The sequence below is a fragment of the Microcebus murinus genome, chromosome 8, assembly GCF_040939455.1.
Source record: "Microcebus murinus isolate Inina chromosome 8, M.murinus_Inina_mat1.0, whole genome shotgun sequence".
In the NCBI taxonomy this organism is placed as follows: Eukaryota; Metazoa; Chordata; class Mammalia; order Primates; family Cheirogaleidae; genus Microcebus; species Microcebus murinus.
The window spans coordinates 100,081,016-100,107,820 of NC_134111.1; the positions used below are offsets into that span (position 1 = coordinate 100,081,016).

The window sequence follows — 26,805 nt, forward strand, 5'->3', positions numbered from 1 at the left end:
AATATGATGACAACATTATCCAGTCTAGGTGCCTTATCTTGAAAAGTCACTCATTCATTCTACAAATCTTCATCGAATAAGTTTCCCCTGTTTCTTCTTTGAACTTTCCCTTTTACTAAATCTTTCCCTTTACTGTTGTTATCTGAATTTTCTTTTCCTTCTTATGTTATTTTCATACAAAAATTGTTCATTTACTTTAATGTTTCAAACTTATTAGGGTTTAACTTTGAATGGTATTTCCTAATGATGGAAACTTTTTTGTCACTGTATACTTTCTGAATTTTGTTTCTCTTGTATTCTCTTGGGTATTTAATTGGTTGTATATTAGTACTAGGGGTTTGTAAATACATTTGTTAGTTTTTATCTTAGTTTTGCATATTAAGCACATTCTCTAATTTATTTGATTTCATATTTATTAGTTTCTTCTTTTATATCTGTTACCTAAGTCTTTTTTAAACATTTAGGTATAGATCTAGTTATTTTTCTCTTTTATTACTATAAGAATGAAAGATACAAAAAGTTCTCTGATACAGCTTTATCTGTGTATCTCATAGCTTTTTTTGGTTTCTAAAATAATGTCTCATTATTTAGAGCTGCCTTTTCAACTCATTTGTTCTATCACAGAGTATTTCTTCCATTCTTGTCTGGTCATGTGCGTATAGATGGCATATTGGCCTCCTCTCCAATTTTATTGTATTGCAGTCTGAGACAGAATGTGCGTAATCTTTTTGAATCTATTGATACAAAAGAATATCTTTGTCTTCAAAATTACAGTTAATTTTTGTGAAAGCTTCATATACCCTTGGGAAAGCTATTTCCCCAAATTTCCTCTTTGGAGCAGTTCCTCCAATGCCTCCTTCTGTAGAAGAAATTGAGGCCCCTGAGCTGCAGGGACTTGTTAGTGATCCCTCAGTGGAGCTGTGGCATAGCCTGCACTTGGGGCCCATGAATAGAGTATTGTTGAGAGTTTACACCAACATGCTCCTGCAGTGTCCCTCCCCTGCTGGTGCTCTGTTCTATTGCAAAGCTACTGAGCTGGGCAAATAGCATGTTTTGAGGGCTCTCCCTATCCCTGCAGCCTCCCTGCTGCACAAAGCATCATGCTGACCTCCTGACCTTGGTCCTCTCTTTGGTTTTGCCTGCAGAAGGAATCATCTCCTAGAGGGCTGGCTTCTCATGCAAATAGACTTCCAGTGGGTCCTCCCACTGGTATTTTGAGTATGCCTAGGTATGCTGGAATCCTGGGACAAGCATAACTTAATCAGTCAAGCTGGGACACGATATATATGCTTTTGTGTGAGCATGATTTATGTAAGCCAGACTTTAAAATTATTCTCTTTTCTTTAAATAGTTTTTTATAAGATGCATAGGCATAGATTTTGTCTTTTTAATCCAGTCTGTGATTCTATTTTTTAAATAGGAGAATTTAGCCCATTTACATGTAATCTTATAATTGTTGTAATTGTGTTTTCTGAGTTAATAAAATTCTGTTTTCTCTTTAAGTTAACACGGGATTTCTATTAGATGCTGTGTTTTTAAAATTCATTTAAGTGAGATCAAATTGTAACATTTTTGAACAACCCAATTTCCTAGTGTTTTTCTATGTCTTCATTTACCTAACCAAAAATAGCCTGTGCTCATTTTTCTTGTCTGTTGTAACTCAAAAACATTTTTCTTCCTCATACATAGATTCAGAATTTTTGGGTTCATTTATTCATTTTTCTCTCTCCTTAATCAAATTCTCTTTGTTTTGTTTTAGTATTCTGAAAACTTTTCAGTTAAATATTTTAAAATACGTTTATCATGTTTTATTAAATTATACTTTATATTCCTGGTTTTAAGACTCACATATGCATATCTAAGGTGATATCAGATTATGCTGTGTACAACTGTCATTTCTCCCTGCCTACATAGCCTGCATACAAATTGCCACCTCCACTCCCCCACCAAATAAGCATCCATCCATCCATACATACAACCCCAGCCCCATGACCTGGGAAGTCATAATTCTACTGGGTGAATCTGTTTCCCTGGCTCAGGTGATTGGTTCTAGTGGGCCCCTAATTCATAAGCTGGTCTGAGCCAATCAGATGTTTTCTCTCTAGAGTTTTAGAGTGCGGAACTCAGCCAAACAGCGTTTGGTACTGGAAAGGGAGAAACAAACTCATCCTTCATTGAAAATTTTCACTTCCACTACCCCAACACCTCCGCCCACCCAACAAAACACATGGCTTCTTGGAGGGGGGTTGATAGCTGAAAAAAAGTTGGGGTTCTATTAGGAAGAGAAAGTGCCAAAAGAGAAGTTTGGTGGGCCACAGTGTCTGTTACAGGGGAAGAATAAAAGCTGCCCCTGTTAGGACTACTGTCAACAGGATACCTAAGTATCATTTTATTCTCCTAACAGTGACCACTGTTTAGGGTAATTTCTTATTAAATGATAAAATTAGCAAACATATATTTACAATGTGCCAGGCACTGTTCTAAGTGCTTTGCATGTATTGACTCATTTACATCTCATATCAACCCTATGAAGGGGTACAATAATTATCTATATTCTATAGGCAAGGAAAATGGAGAGGCAGAGAGGTTGAATAACTTGTCCAGGGTCACAAGTGAGTCACTGGATTTGAACTCAGCAGTTTGGCTCCCTCTGTCCTAAGTGCTATGTTGAATTGTTGCTATGTTGCATTTGCAACACGAGGCCCTCTTTTTATATCAGCTTCATATGAGGCTGGTATCTGGCAGGCAGCAAGGTATGGAAGAAAAGTAAAATTTTGTTCCATAAAGACCTCCCTCTACAGTGAATTTGCCAATAAACAAAGCATTCTGAGGTTTGTAAATTTAATGCCATTCTTTTTTTCTCTTCTAAAGTGTAAAAATTATTAGATGACAATTGCAGCTGGTGAGATATATTTGTGATTAAAAGAGAAAATTCAAAACCAGAAAAAATATGCTAAGTGGATGATAGGAGAAAGAAAAGACTGAAATAGGATGGTGAGACAATATAAAAATTAAGCAAATGTAAAGCTAAAAATGTGGGAATAAAAATTTACAAAGAATAGGGCAACATTGTAAAATGAGAGAATTTTCTAAAATCCACACTTAAAATAGCACATGTGGGCCGGGCGCTGTGGCTCACGCCTGTAATCCTAGCTCTTGGGAGGCCGAGGCGGGCGGATTGCTCAAGGTCAGGAGTTCAAAACCAGCCTGAGCAAGAGCGAGACCCCGTCTCTACTATAAATAGAAAGAAATTAATTGGCCAACTGATATATATATATAAAAATTAGCCGGGCATGGTGGCGCATGCCTGTAGTCCCAGCTACCCGGGAGGCTGAGGCAGAAGGATCACTTGAGCCCAGGAGTTTGAGGTTGCTGTGAGCTAGGCTGACGCCACGGCACTCACTCTAGCCTGGGCAACAAAGCGAGACTCTGTCTCAAAAAAAAAAAAAAAAAAAAAAAAAAAAAAAAAATAGCACATGTGAAATTAAAAATGAAAAGGAGGAAAGCACTATAAAATAGAAAATTAAACCAAAAAGTTAAAAATAACATATTATGATAAAATCCTGATAAAATAAAACAAACAGTTAAAATATTTTAAAAGATGAAATTTTAAGTAACAGGTGGAAGGTAAAAGAGAATTTAAGGTAAGACCTAAGAGGTAAATAAAAAAGAAAGAAGCCAGAAACCAGCTACTCTGGAGGCTGAGGAGGATCACCTAAGCCCATGATTGTGTACTATACTCCAGTCTATGCCACAGGGTAAAACCTGTCTCTAAAAAAATTGAAGGGAATGTTCTAGTAGGATTTAGATTTTTTTTTTTTTTTGGAGACAAAGTCTCACTCTGTTGCCCGGGCTAGAGTGCTGTGGTGCCAGCCTAGCTCACAGCAACCTCAAACTCTTGGGCTCAAGCAATCCTTCTGCCTCAGCCTCCTGTGTAGTTGGGACTATAGGCATCCGCCACCATGCTTGGCTAATTTTTTCTATATATTTTTAGTTGTCCAATTAATTTCTTTCTATTTTTAGTAGAGACGGGTTTCGCTCTTGCTCAGGCTGGTCTGGAACTCCTGATCTTGAGTGATCCGCCTGCCTCAGCCTCCCAGAGTGCTAGGATTACAGGTGTGAGCCACTGAGCCAGGCCTAGATTTTTAAAGTTACAAAAAATGCCATAAAAATAGAAAGAAAAGAAAATTTATTTTTTAAAAATTAAGTTTAAAGTGAGGCAAGAACAAAAGCAGACAATAATTAGCCAAAGACTGCAAGTTGTAAATAGTGGTCTGGGTGGGTCTAGTTGCTGCAGTTGAGGAAGCCAAGAGTAGTCGATAGGGCAAAGATGGTCACCCATAGCATTCTCAGCCCACACGGGGGAAGACCAGGATCCTGGCACTTTAATGCATCTGACAGTTGAGCTGGGGCCTCCCAAAGTCAAATCCTAAGCCAGCAAATACTCCTTCACTTTGGTTCTTGGAATGCATTTGATTCTACGTTAGTTTTTCTTTATCTGATTTAATAGTTTTTTCATTATCTTTTACTTCCTTTATGACAAAATTAGCATGTGGAAGGCAATTGATACATGGTGTTGAGTGAATTTATTCCATCTTATCTCTTTGACATTCTTGTGGTATTTGATCTGGTCATTGCACTGTTTATTTTTCATACACACAAGCATTCATGCTTACACGCCCCCCCTTATCACCTTGGCTCATCTCTGAGGTTGCAACACTTTTTATTGATCCCAAGTTGCTTGGTTGTTCACTTCTCTGTCATTGGTGGCAGCTTGGAATTGGGCAGGGGAATGAGACCATCTATAGCAGTGGTCCCCAACCTTTTTGGCACCAGGGACTGGTTTCATGGAAGACAATTTTTCTCCAGACTGGGGAATGGGGGCAGAAGCAGAGCTCAGATGGTGGTGGAGCGATGGGGAGCAGAAGTAAATACACATGAAGCTTTGCTCACCTCCTGCTGTGTGCCCCCTCTTCCTAAGTTTCACGGAAGACAATTTTTCCACAGTGGGGCAGGGGCTGTTGAGGAGCTTTGTGGCCTAGGGGTCGGGGACTACAGATCTATAGGGCTTGCTGATGGACTGGATTGTCGAGGTGAGGATGTAGTGAGGAAGGAAAGTGGAGTCATGGATGACTCCATCGCATCGGCTTTTGCGAGTTCGTGGATGGTAGTCCAGGAGAAGACCAGGTTAGGTGTGGTGGTGGTTAGGAATCAAGGTCGGGTTGGGACTAGAAAGTTCTGGAGCAACTATAGCTGTCTATAACCCCTAAACTCTCAGGAAGTCTTGGACTTCATAACAGACTGTTACAGACTGAATGCCTGTGCTCTCACCCCCCCCCACCCCCAATGCATATATTGAAACCCAATCCCAATGTGATAGTGTTTGGAGATAGGGCCTTTGGTAGGCAATTGGGTCATGAGGGTGGAGCCCTTATGAATGTGATTAGTGCTTTTATAAGAGGCCTCTTAAGTCAGGACATGACAAGAGAGCTGTCTATGAATCAGAGAGTGGGCCCTGACCAGGCACCGAATCTGACAGTGCCTTAGTCTTGGCCTCCCCAGCCTCCAGAACTATAAGAAACAAATTTCTGTTGTGGTCTATACTTTGTACTGTTACACTTTGTTACAGCAGTCTGAGCTGCCTAGATACAGACACAATCCCTCCCCAAAATGGAAATCTTTTGGAGGCAGCAGATGACTCCTTTCATATACCCGTAGGGCATGGTAATTTCAGTCCTCCACTCATATTCTGGGTCTTGGGTGGCATTCCTCAAAGCATTTTATTTTATTTTATTTATTTATTTATTTATTTTTTTGAGACAGAGTCTCGCTTTGTTGCCCAGGCTAGAGTGAGTGCCGTGGCGTCAGCCTAGCTCACAGCAACCTCAAACTCCTGGGCTCAAGCGATCCTTCTGTCTCAGCCTCCCAAGTAGCTGGGACTACAGGCATGAGCCACCATGCCCGGCTAATTTTTTCTATATATATTAGTTGGCCAATTAGTTTCTTTCTATTTATAGTAGAGACGGGGTCTTGCTCTTGCTCAGGCTGGTTTCGAACTCCTGACCTCGAGCAATCCGCCCGCCTCGGCCTCCCAGAGAGCTAGGATTACAGGCGTGAGCCACCGCGCCCGGCCCCTCAAAGCATTTTAGATCATATTGGTCACTCATCATCCAGAGACCAAAGTCAGACAAAGCACATCACCTGGAACCTTCTGTGCCCAAATCACCCTGAAGTGCAGAGTTTACCCACAACACCCTGCATTTCTCTATATGCCCTTCATAACAATGATAAACTTCCATCTCTTGAGACTCCAATGAGATCTCCCAGAACCCTAGCTAAGTAGAGAATAACACATCACCTTGACCCTTCAACAGAACATAGTCCTTTAGAATAGATGCTATGTTCAAGGCTGCCAGGAGAATGTGGAATAGACTTTATCTCCTCATGTATTCAGGCCTTCCCTTTTCTATGTTGAGTTGATTTGGTCCCTTTTGTTCACAAAACAATTGATTCAGCTTCCTTTTACCAAACTATAACACTTTCTGGTTCTACTTTCCTGATATTGCACTTAGGTCCCTGCTATAGACTGAATGCTTGTGTTCCCCCCCTCCCCCGCCATGCTCAAATTAATATGCTGAAATTCTAACTCCTGATGTGATGGTATTAGGATGTGGGGTCTTTGGCAAGCAATTAGATCATATGAATGAAGTCCTCATGAATGGGATGAGTACCCTTATAAAAGAGCCTCTGGAGAGTTCCCTTGCCCCTACTGCCATGTGAGGACACAGTGAGAAGATGGCAGACTATGAACCTCACTATGGTAAGAGTGTCTGTCTTCATCAGACACTGAATCTTCTTGTGCCTTGATCTTGGACTTCCCAGCCTCCAGAAGTGTGATAAACAAATTTACTCATAGGTTTTTACCTTTTGAGATGGGGTCTTGATATGTTGTCCAGCCTGGTCTCATACTCCTGGCCTCAAGTGAGCCTCTCACCTCAGCCTCTCAAGTAGCAGGTATAAGCCACCACACCTGGCATGATAAACAGATTTCTGTTGTTCATAAACCAGTCTATATTATCGTTATAGCAGCCCTAATAGGCTGAGACAGCCCCCTTGAGTAATATTTTGGTGTTTCTAAATTCTTCACCCATGTACTTTGAATTTATTGGTTTACCCACACAATTAGCTGGTCACATCCATTGTGGACAGATTTATAATGTTTCAGAGAAGAATATTATTTCTAACTCTTTTGAGAGAGCTTATTGCAATACTTGTTATAATGGGAATATAGTGAAGTAAAGGACCGGATGTATGCTGGTGGGGGAAGTCTCATATCCAGACTGTGTTGTGGTCTTCCTTTAGCCTATGTGAGGGAGCCCGGGCTCACTCCACTTAGAGGGCACAGGGATATGCCCACCCCAGCCCTGTAGCCTACACAACAGCTGATACTATACTTTCTGCCATATGGCCAATCAAAATGAGATCTGCCTCTTGAACTTATGTATAATAATTGTCTTGGCCCTCCCTCCTTCCTTTGCTATTGTCCTTGCTCTTTTACTCTTACTTCTATTTTTGGTTTTCTTGACATCATCTCCCATTTCTAGTCCTGAAATCCCAGATTTTATTATTTCAATCTTTTCTTCTCTTCCTCTTCTGTCTTCCCATTCCTGTCTCCACTGGCCCCTCTCCTAGCCATGGAATCCCTGCCCCGCCAATCCCTACAGTTTGAATAGACAAGTTTTGCCTATATCACAATTTTGCGGAGGGTTCTAGAAAGATCTGTGTGAACACTAAAAACCAAGGGTTCCTTGTGTCCATTCATTCTTTAAACAAATATTGATTGAGGCCTATGTGTGTGGCAGGCACTGCAGATTCAAAGTTAAATATTTTCCACCTTCAAGGAGCTCACAGTTCCCAGCAGGGGAATCCTGAATTTTGCTTATACTATTACAGTGCTTTGTAAAACATTTAGAAATTCAGGAACAATTTAATATCCCTTTTTTCTTTGTTTCAACATAGTGGTGGACTCCTCCACCACACAAATTTAAGTCACTGCCAACTCTGACATCGTATTCCTGAATTGTGGTTTTTCTATGGTCACCATTGGACACTTGATCTCCACAGCATTTGAGATGGCGGCCACTTCCTCGCTGACATTCTTTCCTCTCTTGCTCTCTGGAATATTCTGGCTGCTCTTTGGGAGATTTTTCTTTTGCTCAGACCTACACTATTGGTGTTCCCCAGGTTCCATCCTTAGCTAGTATCTCTTCTTTACACACTTTTCCTTGGGCAGCCCACACTGAACTTTCAGTGGATTTCTCCCCCGCGCCTACCTGAAACACTCTTCCTTACCCTGTTTACTTGGTTGAAGTATCCATCATCAGCTTTTCCCCAACTGTGTCTGGGAAGGCCTCCCTTGGGCAGGCTGCCATAGTCTCCTTTACTTCGCTTATCCCAGAGGGCAGGACACGGTCTACCTGCTCGGCTGCCAGCCTGCACATGCTGAGGCAGAGACCGCGCCTGGGTTGCCCACCTCTGCATCCCCAGTGCCACTACAGCACCTAGCCCTTAGCAGTTGTCCAATAAAAAAGTGCTGAGTAAATGAAAGAATGAGTAAAGCCTTGCAACTAGAAAAGGGCCGGCGTGGCTACACCGGGGACTACACAGGACACCTCTGGGTCGGCAGCAACTTGGGAGTAAGACCCGGCCCGATGGAGCGCAGCCCTGGCGGCCTGAGGTGGAAGGCACCCGCGGGTGGGAGAGGGTGCCAGAGCCAGCCGGGGCCGGGCAGGAAGGCGTCTCAGAAGCCGCCCAGCTTGGAGCCGCCGATTGCAGCGAGTTGCCCCCTCAGGGCTCTTTCGCCCCAGCCACAGAAGAACCGCGGGTGACCAACTTCTCTGCCAAGCACTAGTCCCGCGCTCCTCGCTCTTGGCCCCACCCAGCCACCGTTGCTCTGTAAAACGCAGCTCCCGTGACCCGGAAGAGGATTCTCCTTAGCAACCGCTGGACCGCGGCGGCGCCAGCCCCCCGGGAGCAACGGTGAGGCCCTTCCTTGCCCCCCGCCACCACCCCCTCCGACGCCGCACGCCCCATCCGGGACAGACCCCCGGATCTGGTCCTCGGGGGCTCCGTGGCGCCTCGCCCAGCACTTGCGGCGGCGGCCTGCGGTGAGCGCGCTGCGCCTCTGGCGTGGCTCCCTGGCCCAGGCGTCGCCCCTGTCCTCCCCACGCCCCCCGCTCCTGGCCGCCGGGCCTCCTAGGCCGCGCACCTAGCTCCTGGGCCCCGCGGGCCCTCCCTCGTAGCCTTGTATGGTGCGCGTGGGGGGAGCCAAGAATTAGAGCTTGTTGCTGTAGAGAGGACGCTTCTTGAGGCTTGGGTCACCTATGCACGCGTTCTCTTGGGTCCTGATCAAGATGTTCGGGACCGCAGGGATGGGGCGCCTCGGGAATCTTGAACAGAAGCTGCTTAATTATAACACTGTACTTGACGTTTGCCTGCTGCTTTGCGCTTTCCAAAGTGATATACTTTTATCTGCTTTATTGATCGTATTTATCTGCTTTATTTATCTGCTTCATTTGATTGTACATTTCGAACTGATCCTTTTCCGGGGAATTAGCTTTACAATTGTGAATGAGATGTAGTTACTATATTCTGGAAGTCTCTCAGGGACCGAATAGGTTTGAGAAAGATTTCTAGTGAAATTTTCTACGTTGACGGAAATACGGGCAGGTGTTGTTAATAATCCTGATTTCCATTTGAAAAGACTATGGCACTGAAAACTTCCCTTACTTGAGTTTGAACTAATAGTACTGAGAAAACTGTAAGCCTTATTTGAATATTGTTGGATAACGGCTTTATATTTAATCTAGTGATCATGGAGCTAAAACAGGCATGTGAACAATCTCTGGGAATTGTAACTATACCAGACCAATCTGCCTTCCTTTTGGGAGGTAACAAAATGACATTATTTGGGAATAAAATGTAGGAGTTTATATACCAAAATCAATTCAAAACTGTATAATTTCATTTTGCTTCAATAAATATTTATTAAACACTTATAGAATTATGTGCACTTGATATAGAAAAAATAAGAGACTGAACACATTAAATTGTTAGGAAAACAATAAAATCGCATTTGTTTAAATGCAAAATATGCGGTACAGATATAGCAGGTCAGAGGGTGGAGAAATCCATATGGGCGGGAGTTTTCAGGAATATGTTTATGGATTAAATAGGACTTGATTTGTCTCTAAAGCATAAATATAATTTGTATTTGTATTGGAGGGGAGAGCAAGTCCTAAATAATTTCTTTCCTTATATTCTTAAGGGTTTGGAAAATAGTTCCACGTGGCATTTTAAAGTCCTATTTAAAGCTCTAAAGTCAACTTTGATTTCTGATTTGTTTCTTTCAAATACTCTCTGTACAAATCTGTCTGGCATTTTTCTTGTTTGAGATCTAAAATATTGAGGCTACTAGCAGGGAGCGTTGTCACATAGAGATTCTTTTCTTTACTTCAGTAGTTGGTCTTATATGTAACATCACAGTTTAAGTAGACGTAGTTACTGTTTGATACATATTTAAGAGTTTTGTGAAATGTTGCTTTTTATTTATTTGACTGATGTTTCCAGAGTGCTTCCTATGTATTAATAGCAGGCACTTTGTCAGGAAATACCAAAAACAACAGTCACTTAGCAATCAGTAGTTATGCTGTGTGTATGTGTGTGTGTGTGTATGTGTTTTTAGCGTATCAGCCTTTGATGCTCAGCATTTGCCTTGAGACATAGAAGAGCCAGAGCAATTTATATAGACATCTAAATTGACTTTTTTTTTTTAAGTTTAATAGGGATTTTAGGCTCAATTACTTTGGTCATCCAACCAAAGATGTATTTGTGAAGATGCATAAACTCTTAAGGAGACCTCTTAAGGTGTTTTGTTGCTTTCTTATGGGCTTACTGTTCATTTATTTATTCAGCAAATACAGTATGAGTGCTTACTTGGTATTAGGCACTTTGGTTGGCAGTGGGCATGGGAGAGAGTAAATGCATACATGGTCCCTGTCCTCAGCAGATGATAATCAAATAATCACACATATGTGACGTACAGCTGTGACGAGGGTTTTAGTTATCACAGAAGTGACATTTGAACAGAGATCTGCAAGATGCATAGAAAGGGAAGAGTGTTCCAATTAGAGCAAACTGCAGGGCAGAAACCCTCTGATGGCAGAGTCCATGGAGAGGACCAGGGACTTAAGCCTTATATATGGAGCTGGAAGAGGAAGAATTTGGTGGGAGAAGGGACTGGAGAGGTGGGCAGTGGCCAAATGGTGCTAGGCCTTGTAGGGAGGTTGAAGAGTAAAGAGAAGCCTCTCTAGGGTTTTATTTAGGGACTTAGGTTAGATTCTGTGTAGGCATGGTGCTATTAGATTATGTTTGAATAGCCTACTTTGTATTTCTACTTTTTTTTTTTTTGAGACAGAGTCTCACTCCATGGCCCGGGCTAGAGTGCCATGACGTCAACCTAACTCACAGCAACCTCAAACTCCTGGGCTCAAGCGATCCTCCTGCCTCAGCCTACCGAGTAGCTGGGACTATAGGCATACTAATTTTTTCTATATATTTTTAGTTGGCCAATTAATTTCTTTCTATTTTTAGTAAAGACGGGGTCTTGCTCTTGCTCAGGCTGGTCTGGAACTCCTGACCTTGAGCTATCTGCCTGCCTTAGCCACCCAGAGTGCTAGGATTACAGGCGTGAGCCACCTCACCCTGCCCCATGCCCATTTTTATTAATACTTTCATGCTGCTTCCCTGTTATATCCTTCCTTCTCACATCAGTCAATTCAAGTCCTACCAATTCTTAAAGACCTAGCTCCTCTCCCTTGTCTTTGAACTTGCATTTGTAGACTCATAGTGAAAAGAGGGCTTAGAAACCATCCAAACCCCTTTTCCTCTGCATGAGACAGTAAAAGTTTCAGTGATTTGCCGGAGGACAGACATTTATTGAGTTGGGGCGGAGTTGGGGTCAGAGCTGTGATCTTTTACCTCCTGGGCAGGTGCCTTTTTGCTGTGGCCTGCTTACTTGTAATGTTCTATTCTTTAGTTAGACCACAAGCACCACTGAGACACAGAAACTGATTTGCATATTCCTGTGCCATTATGCTGAGGCATATCAGGTGTTCAGGAAATATTTGTTGATTAATTCTCTTTAGGACTTTTGTTGCCTAGAGTGGCCCTATGTGAAATTTTGCACTAATTGATTTCAGTTCAATACTTCTCTTTTGTAATCAGAATTACACCTTTCCCTAATGTCTTCTTTTGTGCATATATTTGCCCATGACATAAATTCTTGGGTTCCCCTAAAAATTTTGATGAAAATCTAATGAAAAAGCCAATAAAACTGAAAAACCCAATACATTAGACCTTTTAGGTTAGCTGATTTATTTTGAGGCAGAGGTTCATGTTTATTTTTAAGTTTTATTGCTGCTGTTTTTGAGAAAATCAAATTTGTACCACAGTTTATAGTGCTCATCTCAGAATGCCCACAAGACCAATTGATTTCAGGTATTGGACTGGAAATGATTTTGAGATTGCTCAATATTCTAAGTGCACAAAAAGTGTAACAAAGCATTTTCTTGTGAGGAAGATTTGTAAACTTTTTCATTTTGTATTTTTCTAAAATTTTTTTATTTTTACATTTTAGAGACAAAGTCTCACTATTTTCTTCAGGTTTTTCCTCCTGGGCTCAAGTGGTCCTCCTGCTTCAGCCTCCTGAGTTGCTGGGACTACAGGCTCTAGCCACTGTCCTTGGCTAAGATTTGTACACTTTTATTTGCAGTTTCCTTTTCCTTGCTTATCCCAGATTCTTTGGTTACTTTGGTTGGTTGGTTGGCTTTTTTTTCAGAGATAGTGTCTTGCTCTGTTGCCTGGGATAGAGTGCACTGGCCTCTTCATAGCTTACTGCAGCCTCAAACTCCTGGGCTCAAGTGATCCTCCTGCCTCAGCCTCCTGAGTAGCTGGGACTACAGGTGCATACCACCACACTCAACTAATTCTTCTGTTTTTTGTAGAGATGGGGTCTCGCTCTTGCTCAGGCTGCTCTTGAACTCTTGGCCTCGAGCAGTACTCCTACCTTGGCCTCCCCAAGTGCTAGGATTATAGGTGGGAACTACTGTACCTGGCCTGACTTTGGTTTCTTGTAATGTTGTATGACCAGCCTTCTAGAATCCAGTTTTTGGAATGTCCTTTAACCTTCAAAAAGTTTTTTGTTTTATAGGAGGAGTTGCTGTAGGAAATGAAATACTATTCAGCATGAATACAAATAGAACTCTGTGCTGGGATGAGCTGGTGGATCCCCTCTCAGGTCTAGCCATCTATGCCATTTTTGGTAATGTTGGGGAGGTGGAGATTTGACCAGAATTCTTGTTGTCTTTATTATACTGAGGGTGGTGGTAGAACTGCATAAGATGCTGCTTTTGTCATGTAGCATGAAGTAAAAGGATTTGACAACAAGGATTTTTCATATAGAGAGCATTTTATTTGGAACCATAGCAAGAACTTGATGTCCTAGAAATGCTATTATTTATATGTTAAGGTTAGGCTTGGTCAAGTTTAGTCAACTGTTAGTCCAACAACTTTTGATACCTTTCTTGCCTCCTGATAACAAGCTGCCTCTGAGAAGCACTAATGGTGGCAGACAAGAGACAGTGTTCACATTGATGGGCAAGGATTTCCATGTGGTACAAAGCACAATGAAATTGTCTGTGATGAAATTATGTGGGGATAAGGGCTGATGAAGAAGTACCCTGCCTTCTAGTTAGGAAAGAAGAGGAAGGGAATTATCATTCATATGTATTAGTCCTAATACTCCTATGTATTAGTCATTTAATACCAATTGCCCATTTAAGAAGATGACTTAACAATAAGAAAATTGAGGCTCAGGGAGTTTACTTAATTCACAAGGTTATGACATTAGAACCAAAGTATGGACACATGTCTACCTGATTCCAGAGCCCATATTCCTTCCATCCCACTGTATCATGTTACCTCCCTAAATCAGTTTCTGATTTCAGTGTTAACACTGGGCATGAGGACAACATGAATATAGGAACAGTAAAGAAAAAGGCAAGTAATGAAATAGGTTGGTATAGCAGGAAGTTACCTGTTCTCTGAGGTTTAGGAAATCCTTCAAATGAAGGAAAGTAGTTGTTGGAGTGCTTGGGAGCTTGAGTAACCCAAACCAGGAGGAGATAGGAAGTTCTATAATACTGATTGAAGAACTCTGCTCTTTAGGTTCCTCTTCAGGCTTCCTTTAATTAAACTGGATTGTTTCTATGTCCCATTAGGCTTTGATGAGCAAAAGAGGTTTGTAGTGATTATCTGGGTGTTGAGGGATTCAGAGAGATGCCCCAAACATTTCAGTTTAACTTCATCTTTTTTAGAGAGCATCTCTCCACATGTGAAATAGTTGTTCCTTTCTGTGATGTCTGCCATGGTCACCTTTAATCAGTTTTGAAGGATTGGATATAAAGCTCTAGCAGCAATTATACCAAGGAGGAGTCATTACTATTTTAGGGTAATTATTTTGCCATGGGTAAAATAGCATCCCAAGTAGCTGGGACTGCAGGCAAGTGCCACCATGCCCCGCTAATTTTTTATTTTTTGTATAGACTGGATCTCACTGTGTTGCGTAGGCTGGTCTCAAAGTGCTGGCCTCAAGTGATCTTCCTGCCTTGGCATCCCAAAGTGCTAGGATTACTGCATCTTAATTAACAATGTTGAGTCTTCCAACTCATGAACACTCTGTAGTCTCCATTTATTTAGATTTTCTTTTATTTATCTTGGCAATGTTTTGTAGTTTTTTTCTTCTCTTTTCTTTTCTTTTTGAGACAGAGTCTTGCTCTGTTGCTCCTGCTAGAGTGCAGTCTTACCATCATAGCTCACTGCAACCTCAAACTCCAGGGCACAAGTGATCCTCCTGCTTCAGCCTTCAGAGTAGTTGGGACTAAGGCACATGCTACCATACCCGGCTGATTTTTCTATTTTTTGTAGAAATGGGGTCTTACTATTGCTGAGACTAGTCTCGAACTCCTGACTTCATGTAATCCTCCCGCCTTGGCCTCCCAAAGTGCTAGGATTACAGGTGTGAGCCACTGCATCCAACCATTATTTTTTTGTTTTGTTTTATTTTTGAGACAGAGTCTTGCTTTGTTGCCCATTCTAGAGTGAGTGCTCTGGTGTCAGCCTAGCTCACAGCAACCTCAAACTCCTGGGCTCAAGCAATCCTGCTACCTCAGCCTCCTGAGTAGCTGGGACTACAGGCATGTGCCACCATGCTTGGCTAATTTTTTCTATATATATATTAGTTGACCAATTACTTTCTTTCTATTTTTATAGTAGAGACGGGGTCTCGCTCTTGCTCAGGCTGGTTTTGAACTCCTGACCTCAAGCAATCCGCCCGACTCGGCCTCCCAGAGTGCTAGGATTAGAGGTGTGAGCCACCGCGCCCGGCCTATTTTGTAATTTTTAGTGGACAAATCTTGCACATCTTTTGTCATAGTTATCTCTGAGTATTGTCATATTTTTTATGGGATTGAATGGTATTTTAAAAATTTATATTTCTGAGTGTTTATTGACAGCATATAGAAATATGATTGATTTTTGTACTTTGATCATCTCTGTCAATCTGGCTTCATTAGTCCTTGTAGCTTTTTTTATAAATTCCATTGGGTTTTCTACATAAAGATTATGTCATGTATGAATACATACAGTTTTACTTCTTCCCTTTTAATCTTTCATTTCTTTTTCTTACTTTATTGCACTGGCATCAATTCCCAATACAGTGTTAAATAGAAGTGGTTAGAGCAGACATACTTGTCTTGCTCCTGATTCTAGGAAGAAAGCATTTAGTCTTTCACCATTAAATATGATGATTGCTGTAGGTTTTTTGTATATGTTTTTTTTATCAATCAGGAAGTTTCCTTCTATTCCTAGTTGCTGAGAGTTTTTAATCAAGAATGAATATTGAATTTGACCAATCCTGTCTCTCTCTCTCTTTTTTTTTTTTTTTTTTTTGAGACAGAGTCTCGCTCTGTTCCCCAGGCTAGAGTAGAGTGTCGTGGTGTCAGCCTAGCTCATAACAACCTCAAACTCTTGGGCTCATGTGATCCTCCTGCCTCAGCCTCCCGAGTAGCTGGGATTACAGGCTTGTAGCACCACACCTGGCTAATTTTTTTTTTGTTTCTACTTTTAGTTGCCATGCTAATTTTTTCTATTTTTAGTAGAGCTGGGGTCTCGCTCTTGCTCAAGCTGGTTTTGAACTCCTGAGGTTAAGCAATCCTTCTGCCTCAGCCTCCTAGAGTTCTAGGATTACAGGCATGAGCCACCACACCCATCTGACCAATGCTTTTCCTGAGTCTATTGAGATTATATGGTTTTTCATTTTTATTTTGTTAATATGGTGAATGACATTTTTCAAATATAGTCATTTGTTTAACAAGGGGAAACGTTCTGCATCATTAGGTGATTTCATTGTGCAAACATCATAGAATACTTAAACTTACATAGTGTAGCGTACTACTCACCTAGGCTGGTATAGCCTATTGTTCCGAGGCTACAGCCTGTACAGCATGTTACTGTGCTGAATCTTGTAGGCAGTTGTACCAATAATGCTAAGTATTTGAGTATCTAAACATATAAAATGTAAAGATGCAGTATAAAAGATAAAAATGGTACAGCTGTATAGGGCACATATCATGAATGGAGCTCTTAGGACTAGAAGTTGCTCTGGGTGAGTCAGTGAGTGAGTGGTGAGTGAATGTGAAGGCCTAGGACATTACTGGTCACTATTGTAGACTTTATGAACATTGTACACTTAGGCTACACTAAATTTATAAAAAATATTTTTCTTCAATAATAAATTAACCTTAGCTTACCATAACTTTTTTTACTTTATAAACTTAAAAAAATTTTTTAACTTCTTGACTCTTGTAATAACAGTTAGTTTAAAACACAAACATAGCAATAGCACTATTAGGCATCTACCCAAAGGAACAAAAGACATTCTATAATGAAGACATCTGCACTCGAATGTTTATGGCAGCACAATTCACTATTGCAAGGATGTGGAAACAACCCAAGTCCCATTAATCTATGAGTGGATTAATAAAATACAGTATATGTATACAGTGGAATATTACTCAATTACAAAAAACAATGGTGACCTAGCACCTCCTATATTTTCCTGGATAGAGATTGAGCCCATCCTCCGAAGTGAGGTATCACAACAGTGGAAGAATAAGCACCACGTGTACTTGTCATCAAATTGGCACTGACTGATCAACACTAAGGTGCTCACATGGTAGTAATATTCATTGGGATTTTGGGGGATGGAGTGGGTACACTCACAACTAATGGATACGGTGAGCCTTGTATGGGGGAAAAGGCTTGCCTCAAATCCTGGCTTGGGTGAGGCAAAGTCATAACATGTAACCAAAATGTTTGTACTCTCACAATATCCTGAAATCAAAAACAAAAAAACAAAAACAACCCCACAGACATATTATATACTGCACAAAAATATTTTCTTTATATCCTTATTCTATAAGCTTTTTTCTATTAAATTTTTTTGTTGTTGTTAAAAATTGAGACACAAACACACCCATTAGCCTAGGCCTACACAGGGTCAGGATCATGAATATCGCCATCTTTGCCTCCACCTCTTGTCCCACTGGAAGGTATTCAGGATAATAACACTCACGGTGCTGTCATCTCCTGTGATAACAGTGACTTCTGAAATACCTCCTGAAGGACCTGCCTGAGTCTGTTTTGCAGTTAACTTTTTTTTTATAAGTAGAAGGAGTACACTCTAAAATAATTATAAAAAGTATACTATAGTAAATACATAAACCAGTAACAGTTGTTTATTATCGTTATCACGTATTATATACTGTATATAATTGTATATTCTATACTTGTCCACAGCTGGTAGCACAGTAGGTTTGTTTACAACAGCATTATCACAAACAAGTGAGTCATGTGTTGCCATATGACATGTAGACGTCACTAGGTGATAGGAATTCAGCTCCATTATCTTATGGAACCACTGTCATGTATGTGGTTTGTAATGTCGTCGTGCAATGCATGACAGTATTAAAAGTAGCATTGCATTCCTGGGATAAACCCCATTTCATTGTGACAGTTTTTTAAATATATAGTTAGAATTGATTTCTTAGAATTTTGTTTTAAAAATTTGCATTTATGTTTATGAATGATACTGGTTTGAGTTGCTTTGTTTGTTTCTTGTAATATGTTTGTTTTTGGTATCAGAGTAATGCTGGAAGCCTTGAATTAATTGGAAGATGTTCCCTTTTCTTCAGTTTTCTGGAACAGTTTGTGTAGAATTGTTTCCTTAATTGTTTAGTAGAATTTACTATTGAATCCATCTGGTCTGGAATTTTCTGTGTGGGGAGATTTTTAACTACAAATTCAACTTCTTTAATAGATGTGAGGCTGTTCAAGTTATCTGTTTCTTCTTGAATGAGCTTCGATAGTTTGTGTCTTTCATGGAATTTGTTCATCTGAGTCATTGAATTTATTGCTATACTCTTGCTCCTAATATTCCTTTGTCTTTTTAAAATCTATAGAGTGTGGAATCATGTCACCTAATTTTTATTACCTACATTATCCTAGTATATATTATTATTCTTTATAAACAGTTAACTTCTAAATTAAAAGAATAAAATCTTTATCTATACCCACATAGTTGTCTTTTCTGGTGTTCTTCATTCCTTTTTATAGATTGAGATTTGCATCTGTTACCGTTGTCTTTCTGCTTTAAGGACTTCCTTTAATGCTTTTGGTAATCCAGATTTTGAGCTTTGTTTTTTTTTTTTTTTTTTTTTTTTTGAGACAGGGTCTCACTTTGTTGCTCAGGCTAGAGTGAGTGCCGTGGTGTCAGCCTAGCTCACAGCAACCTCAAACTCCTGGGCTCAAGCAATCCTGCTGCCTCAGCCTCCCGAGTAGCTGGGACTACAGGCATGCGCCACCATGCCTGGCTAATTTTTTCTATATATATTAGTTGCCCAATTAATTTCTTTCTATTTATAGTAGAGACGGGGGTCTCACTCTTGCTCAAGCTTGTTTCGAACTCCTGACCTGGAGCAATCCGCACATCTCGGCCTCCCAGAGTGCTAGGATTACAGGCGTGAGCCACTGCCCGGCCTTTCACCTTTGTTTTTAAAAGACATTGCTGGGTAAAGAATTCTAGATTGATGTTTTTTTTTTAAAATGACTGAAACATCAGTGTTATAAAGATGTCGAATCATTGTCTTTTACTTCACTTGTTTCTGACAAGAAATCTGTTAACATCTTTATCTCTTTTTCTCCTTACTTAATGTATCTTTTTTCTTTGGCTGCTTTTAAGATCTTCTCTTTAAGCTGGCTTTAAGCAAATTGATTATGATGTGTCTTGGTATAATTTTCTTTATGTTCCTTGTGATTGGTGTCATTGAACTTCCTGGGTTAGTGGTTTTATAGTTTTCATCAAATTTGGAAAATTTTGGTCTGTCATTTCTTCAAATACTTTTTCTTTCCCTACCCTTCTCCTTTGTAGATTTCAATTACACATATATTAGATTGTTTAAAGTTGTTCCACAGTTCACTGATATTCTTCATTTTTTTCAGTCTCTTTTCTATTTCATTTTGGATAATTTTTATTGCTATATCTTCAAGTTCACCATTTTTTTTCTTCTACAGTGTCTAATCAGCTGGTTAGTCCCAGCCAATTTATTTTTCATCTCAGGCATCATAGTTTTTATTCTGAGAGGTTTGATTCAGATCTTTTTTCTATTTTCCATATCTTTTTTTTTTTTTTTTTTTTTTTTGAGACAGAGTCTTACTTTGTTTCCCAGGCTAGAGTGCGGTGGCGTTAGCCTAGCTCACAGCAACCTCAATCTCCTGGGCTCAAACGATCCTACTGCCTCAGCCTCCCGAGTAGCTACAGGCATGCGCCACCATGCCTGGCTAATTTTTTTTTTCCCCAAAAAAGTTGAATTTATTATTTTACATTGGCATTCTGTAAGTTAAAATAAAGAGATCAAGTTGTCTCATGGACTGGAAGGTGACTTATTAATTCCCTTTCATTTCTAAACCTCATCAAGCAGTCACTACATTTATGAGGTAAATCAGCTGAATGCTTGAAATCTAGATGAATTTTAAGATCTTCAGTTTGTCCTATTGAATATTCACAATATTGACATAAATAAATCCCTTCAGATAAATGTGAATTTAAATGCTTACGATATTCTAGCATACTGGAAAAGCCTTTCCCACAGTTGTCACAAACATGAGGAAACATTTTCGTATGTTCAATAGCCACATGCCTATTAACATTTGTATGAAGTCTACTCCGAAAACCACATACTTGACATACAAAGAAGTTTTTACATTTGTCAAAGGTAATTTTGCTTAAGAGGCTGTACAGTCCATGTTCTCCATTGTTATACTTATCACTTAACTCTGTTAATTTACATGCATGCTCATTTACCACGTGGCTATGCAAGTCTTCTGGATCATTAGTTTTATGTTCACAGAACTGATACAAGTACTGCTCATCACAGCTGTGCTCCTGGAAATGTAGGTAGAGCTCACTGCTTGAAGAGGACTGCACGTCACACTGCTCACACCAATAGAGGTGATCACTAAAATGGGTGTCTGCAATGTGCTGGCTGAGGTTCTCAAAAATTACTGTCTTATAATCACAGTATTTACAAATATAGGGATCCTCTTCATGTAGTTTGGCATGTTCTATCAGAAGCATGTTGGTAGAGAAACTTTCCTTGCATGCTCGACACACATTTGAATCAGTACGTTTATGCTTCAGGATCATATGCTGCTTTAAATCAGAAAAATATTTGCTGTTGAACTCACAGAGTTCACATTTATAGAGGCCACTGCTATTAGCTCTCAGTAAAGGCCATTTCTGCTGAGCAGTCACATTCAAAGCCTGGCTCTCGTCAAGAATTTTACAAAGGTTAGCTGGTGGCTCTTCATCAGTTTGGTCTTGAAGACTCTCAGAGGAATTGTTTTCTGTCTCTATATCATAATCCTCGGAAATTGCATGCACTTCTACAGCAATTGGAACGTCTTCAGTAGTGTGAACTTCTATAGGACTCTCCTCTTGAGTTTGTTGGTTGACTGATTCCGGTGAGTCACATTCTTCATCACAAATTTCAATTTCAGCAGATTTTTCTGTAGAAAAGGCAGTGTGGTCTAGAATTCTAGGTACTGGACTAGGAACCAGGTAGTTCTGGTTCCTGTTTCTGGCCTTGATTACATCTGTAAATTTTGGCAGGTCACTGGACGTCTCAATATCAGAATCATCATATTTGTTGTCAAAATATTTTAAGTCTGGCTGTCTCATAGAACAGACACTATAACAATGATCAGAAAAAAATCCATTTAATCCATCTGCAATTCTGCTTATTTCAGGGGAATTTGAATAACGAGAACGGTGTAAAGTCTTCCTTTTTCTTAGGATACTCATTTATATCTTTTCAATTTGGTATTATTCTTACTATTGGAGTGAGGAAAAATGAAATGAATTACAGGGAAGTTTCCACAGATGGTTTAAAAAAATGCCCATTCCCCGGGGCCACCCGGCTGGCCCCAGCTCAGCTCGGAGGCCGCAGTGTCCAAGGCGCCAGAGTGCTAGCGGAGTGGCCGCGCGGTCCTGCCCGCCCCAGCTAATTTTTTGTATATATATTTTTAGTTGGTCAATTAATTTCTTTCTATTTTTAGTAGAGACGGGGTCTTGCTCAGGCTGGTTTCGAACTCCTGACCTCAAGCAATCCGCCCGCATGGGCCTCCCAGAGTGCTAGGATTACAGGCGTGAGCCACTGTGCCCGGCCTATTTTCCATATCTCTTAACATGTTCAGTCTTTCCTCTAGCTTGTTGAACATGTGGAATACAGTTATAGTAACTACTACTTTCCTGTCCTTTATATATATTTCCCTATATTTCTATATTCTATTGTCCCTCCCCCCCTTCTTCACAGATGCACACACCCACCTGCCCCTGTTTATTAAAGAAATATTGCAAGATAGGTAATTTCCCTATTTTGTATATTTGGAAACTGATTAAGAAAGGTAGTTTGGTTTGGTCAAGATTAGACAGTTAATGTTCAGTTTTAAGTTTAGGTTTTTCCAATTTCACTATGTCTGCTTTTCCTATTACTCTTGCTACTAGTCAGAGGGATATGACAAGTATAGAACTAAAATAGATGGAAGGGTTGGGAGCGTGTAGGTTATGAAAGACTTCAAAGGATGCAAGAAGCATTTGGGATGAACCTTGAAGGACTGGTAAGATTTTGAGGTCTCTGTAAGGTGGAGGAAGCATATGAGAAGTGTGTATGCAGTGTTTGGGAATGGAAGGGTGGGGCCCTGTGTTTGGCTTAATTGGATGTGAATATGGAAAGCAGATGACAAAGGAGGTTGGACTGAATTGTGGAGTATTTTTAATATCTGGCTTTAACACAACTTTTTGTATCTTTTCAAATACTGTGTACTTCCGACTCAGGGAAGATGTCTTTTAAAATTCCCTTTCACTACTTGATACAGATGCTTCTTGATTTACAATGGGGTTGTGTCCTGATAAACCCCTCATAAGTTAAGAATATTTATTGAATACTGTACTGAAAGGGAAAGACAGAATGGTTGTATGGGTACTGGAAGTATAGTTTCTACTGAATGCTTACCTCTTTTGTACCATTGTAAAGTTAGAAAATTACAAGTTGAACCATTGTAAGATGGGGACCATTTGTATAGACTTCTATATAATTAATTCACAGGTTTATTGATTGATAACTTGTTTTCAAGTTATCAATCTGTAGCAACGTTAGTTCTACTTTTTTAGTACTTGGGTTTGTATTGTTTACTGTATTTTAAGATAAGAAGTCTTTTTTGTTTGGAGACAGAATCTCACTGTGTTGCCCTGGGTAATGGCATCATTGTAGCTCACTACATCTTCAAACTCCTGAGCTCAAGCGATCCTCCTGCCTCAGCCTCCTAGTAGCTGGGACTACAGTTGTGGGCCATGATGCCTAGCTAGTTTTTTCTATTTTTAGTAGAGACAGGGATCTCATTCTTGCTTAGGCTGGTCTTGAACTCTTGAGCTCAAGCGATCTGCCCACCTCAGCCTTCCAGAGTGCTAGGATTATAGGCGTGATCAACTGTGCCTGGCCAGAAGTCTTAAATCTTGTTCATAAAATTCCTTACAAAGACATCAGCATGCTTTATGCTAATTAATTTATTGATTGTTTCAGCTATTGGCTTACCACACCCACAGAGCATCCCACTTCCTCAAGCATCCAGAATCCTGCTTCACCTTAAGGTCATTTTGTAATCTTGTACTGTGTTAATGAAAGGAATGCTCAAATGATAGTGTTGTGAGCAGAGCCTACGCCTAGTTCTCTGGGACTTTTTTTACTTTTGGCCAGTAGGGATGAGTATGTGTGGCACTGTGTTTGAATTCAAAACTGCCCACCATATGCAGCATTGGCTCTGACACTGCAAATGCTCAGTTGGACTCACTCTAATCTTTGTATCTCAAAGCAGTTGAGAGCTGAGATTTCAAATGGGTTTCATTGAATTTTGATCAGTTAAAAAATAATTAATGGAAAAATATTTGTTAAAAATTACATCATTCTTCCTGCAGTACTTTCAATTATCTTACACAAATCTTTTTACTCTTGAGTTCTGGCAAGTGCTTTCTTTGCCAGAGCTCCCTGAAGTGATTGTCAGTGGTTTGAGTTTGATCAAAGAATGCATTGCCCTTTGCTGTATTTCCCCGACCCCCACAAATCTCCTTGTTAATGCAACTTCAGAAGAAAAGATGAAAATCAGTTTTTTGCTAACTCCTAACAGGTGACCACTTAGAAGGACATGATAGAACTTAGCAGATTTTCAATGGTAAAGACTGAGTCTGGCTGGGCGTGGTGGCTCACGCTTGTAATCCTAGCACTCTGGGAGGCCAAGGCGGGCAGATTGCTCAAGGTCAGGAGTTCAAAACCAGCCTGAGCGAGACCCTGTCTCTACTATAAAAATAGAAAGAAATTAATTGGCCAACTAATATATATAGAAAAAATTAGCCGGGCATGGTGGCGCGTGCCTGTAGTCCCATCTACTCGGGAGGCTGAGGCAGGAGGATTGCTTGAGCCCAGGAGTTTGAGGTTGCTGTGAGCTAGGCTGACGCCACGGCACTCACTCTAGCCTGGGCAACAGAGCGAGACTCTGTCTCAAAAAAAAAAAAAAAAAAAAAGATTGAGTCTACAATTATGAAGACTATGAATGTCTTTACATGCATTCTGTATGGTTTTACTTATTTTTAAATTGTATTCTTTTATTAAATGCTGAGAAGTTACAAAATAAAGTATGCAAACAAAATATGTATAAGGTATACAGAATGACAGGACAATGAATACCTGATGAACACAACTACCAGATTAAGGAAAAAATTATCATTGCTATTGAAGAAGTCTGTGCCTTTCCCTTTTCTTTTACTATATTTATAATTTTATTTTAAGGCATTCTATCTCCACATGCTCCACTGTCCTCATTCCAGAACCCATTGTAGGGCCACACCTTAGAGTGGGCCAGAACCCTTCAGGGGGGTGTTTTATTTTCCCTGTTTTTTCCTCTTACACATTACTTTGGGCAGCTGGGGACACTGCCCACTCCTGAAATAGGTGCAACCTACTTTACCTTGACTGTGTATAAGAGTCACCAGGGGAGCTTTAAGAATACCCATGCCTGGGTATAAACACTGACCAATTAATTTAGAGTATCTCCTTTAAATAGAATTGAACTAGAATACTCCTATCTTTTGCTTGTTTTTAAATTTAAAACATTTTAATTTTGTTTTAATTGGGTTGCTTCACTCATAATGATTTGTCAGCCTTTGTGTATTCTGTATATTAACCCTTGGACTCTTATGTGTTGTAAATATTTTCTCCCAATCTGTTGATTTGTCTTTATGATTTCTTTTGATTTATAGAAGTTTTTAAATTTTAAAATTTAAGTCTTCATCATTATGGCTTCTGTGTTTTTTTTCTTTACTGAGAAGACTTTCTTTACTCCTAGGTTTTAAGCAGTTTTTTCTTTTACTATATTTATAATTTTACTTCCAACATTTAGCACTTTAAGCCAACTGCAATTTATTTTTTTATGTGTAGTAAGAATCTAACTTTACTTTTCTCTAAACAGCTATTTGCTCCATTATCATTTGCGTAGTGCTTCTTCTGATTTGAAATACTGTTTTGATAATTTCCCAAGGGTCTGTTTCTAGACTCTGTTTTCTTCTAATGATGTCTTCGTGTATTTCCAGCTAAATATCATACTCTTTTAATTATTAATATGTCATCGCATGTTTTTTAGTCTGGTAGAGCAAATCTTTTCTCTTTACTCTTCTTTTGCAAACATATTTTCTCTATTTTGTGCATTTTGCTCTTCCATTTGATTTTTAAAATTATTTTTTATCAATTTGAAATTCATATAACGTTAGCTATTTTAAAAGGAACAATCCTAGTTTGAGTCCTTATTGTGGTTTTGATTTGCATTTCCCTAGTGGCTGATGATGTGGAGCATCTTTCCATAAGCTTGTTGGCCATAAGTATATCTTTTCTGGAGATGTCTGTTCAGATCCTTTCCCATATTTTTTCTTCCATTTGATTTTTAAGATGAGGTTAATTCTATAAAAACATCACAATTGGAATTTGATCACTTTGTCATAATGGGAAGTCCTCTGGTATAGTTTTTCCTGTTTATGAGGAGTTAGTCACATTCGTTTGCTGGGCAGGGAATTACAAAATGTGTCTAACCTTGCAGAAATAGGTTCCAGAAAAGGAGAGCAGGTATTCTTAAGCCATACTGAAATTTTGCTTAGCATCTCTTCTTAAACCATTGAACCAAATTCATTTTGGAAAAAGTGTAATTATTTTTATCAATAATCTAAATTGACCCTGTGTTAATAATTCCTGAGTAGAGTTTAAAATATATACATACATGCATATGTATATATATGGTTGTTTGATTACAAAAGTAACTCAAACTCTTCTCTGAAACAAAAAATCAAATATTACTAAATTTTATTCCTTAAAGTGAGAATCCCTAGTAATCCTATTTCTAAAGAGAATTACTGTTGAGAATGTGTTATGTCCAAATGGAGGTTTCATTTGTCGCACTTTGAGAGGCAAAGACAAAGAGATGGTTCCTTGATGGGCCATTGCATTTTTAAGATGGTGAGTTGCCATCCTTCATCTATAGACCAGTGCCATGATACTTCACTTGGGAATTTAATCCAGTGCAACATAAAAATGTTACAAAGAAGTTGAGCTTTTTTTTTTTAACATAGAAAATATTAATGAAAGAAATTCTTCCTTTTTAAAAAAGTGTTTATCATTCTTTCTCTAATAGATTCTGTGCTCTGTAAGTATGATGAAAATAATTTATTTTTTCTATATTTACTTTTTTACTGAGCATATTTCTCATGTATGGAAGAGCTGAGATATAGAGAAGTACTTCTGTGTAAGGAATGGGAACTGTCCTAACTCCTCTGTAGGATGTGCTCTTAATCACACACAGCACATCCATCTGGAGGAAATGGATTGCATTGATCGTGGTTCAGAAGCAGCTCTAGTTTGAAACCATGGCTAATGTGAGGGATCTTGACTAGAAATCCAGGGATTGGATGCAGTTCTGCTCTAGAGTAACCTTCACCAACTGAGAACTTGGAATTCATGGGAGAGAGAAACCTCA

General features: G+C 39.7%; 1 protein-coding gene and 1 pseudogene across 2 annotated transcripts in view; one reads left to right on the top strand and one right to left on the bottom strand.

Moving 5' to 3' along the window:
• Positions 1 to 8,637: 8,637 nt before the first annotated feature.
• Positions 8,638 to 26,805, top strand: part of DIS3L2 (DIS3 like 3'-5' exoribonuclease 2) — a 328,686-nt gene continuing 310,518 nt past the window's right edge. The window contains exon 1 of one of the 2 annotated variants that reach the window (XM_012791622.3): positions 8,638 to 9,039. The gene's annotated coding sequence lies outside the window, so the exon portion shown is untranslated. Of the gene's footprint in view, positions 9,040 to 9,080; positions 9,168 to 26,805 lie in introns of those variants that run through there. The other variant, XM_012791623.2, reaches the window with a different exon arrangement.
• On the bottom strand, positions 20,090 to 24,799 carry LOC105886166 (zinc finger protein 639 pseudogene; annotated as a pseudogene).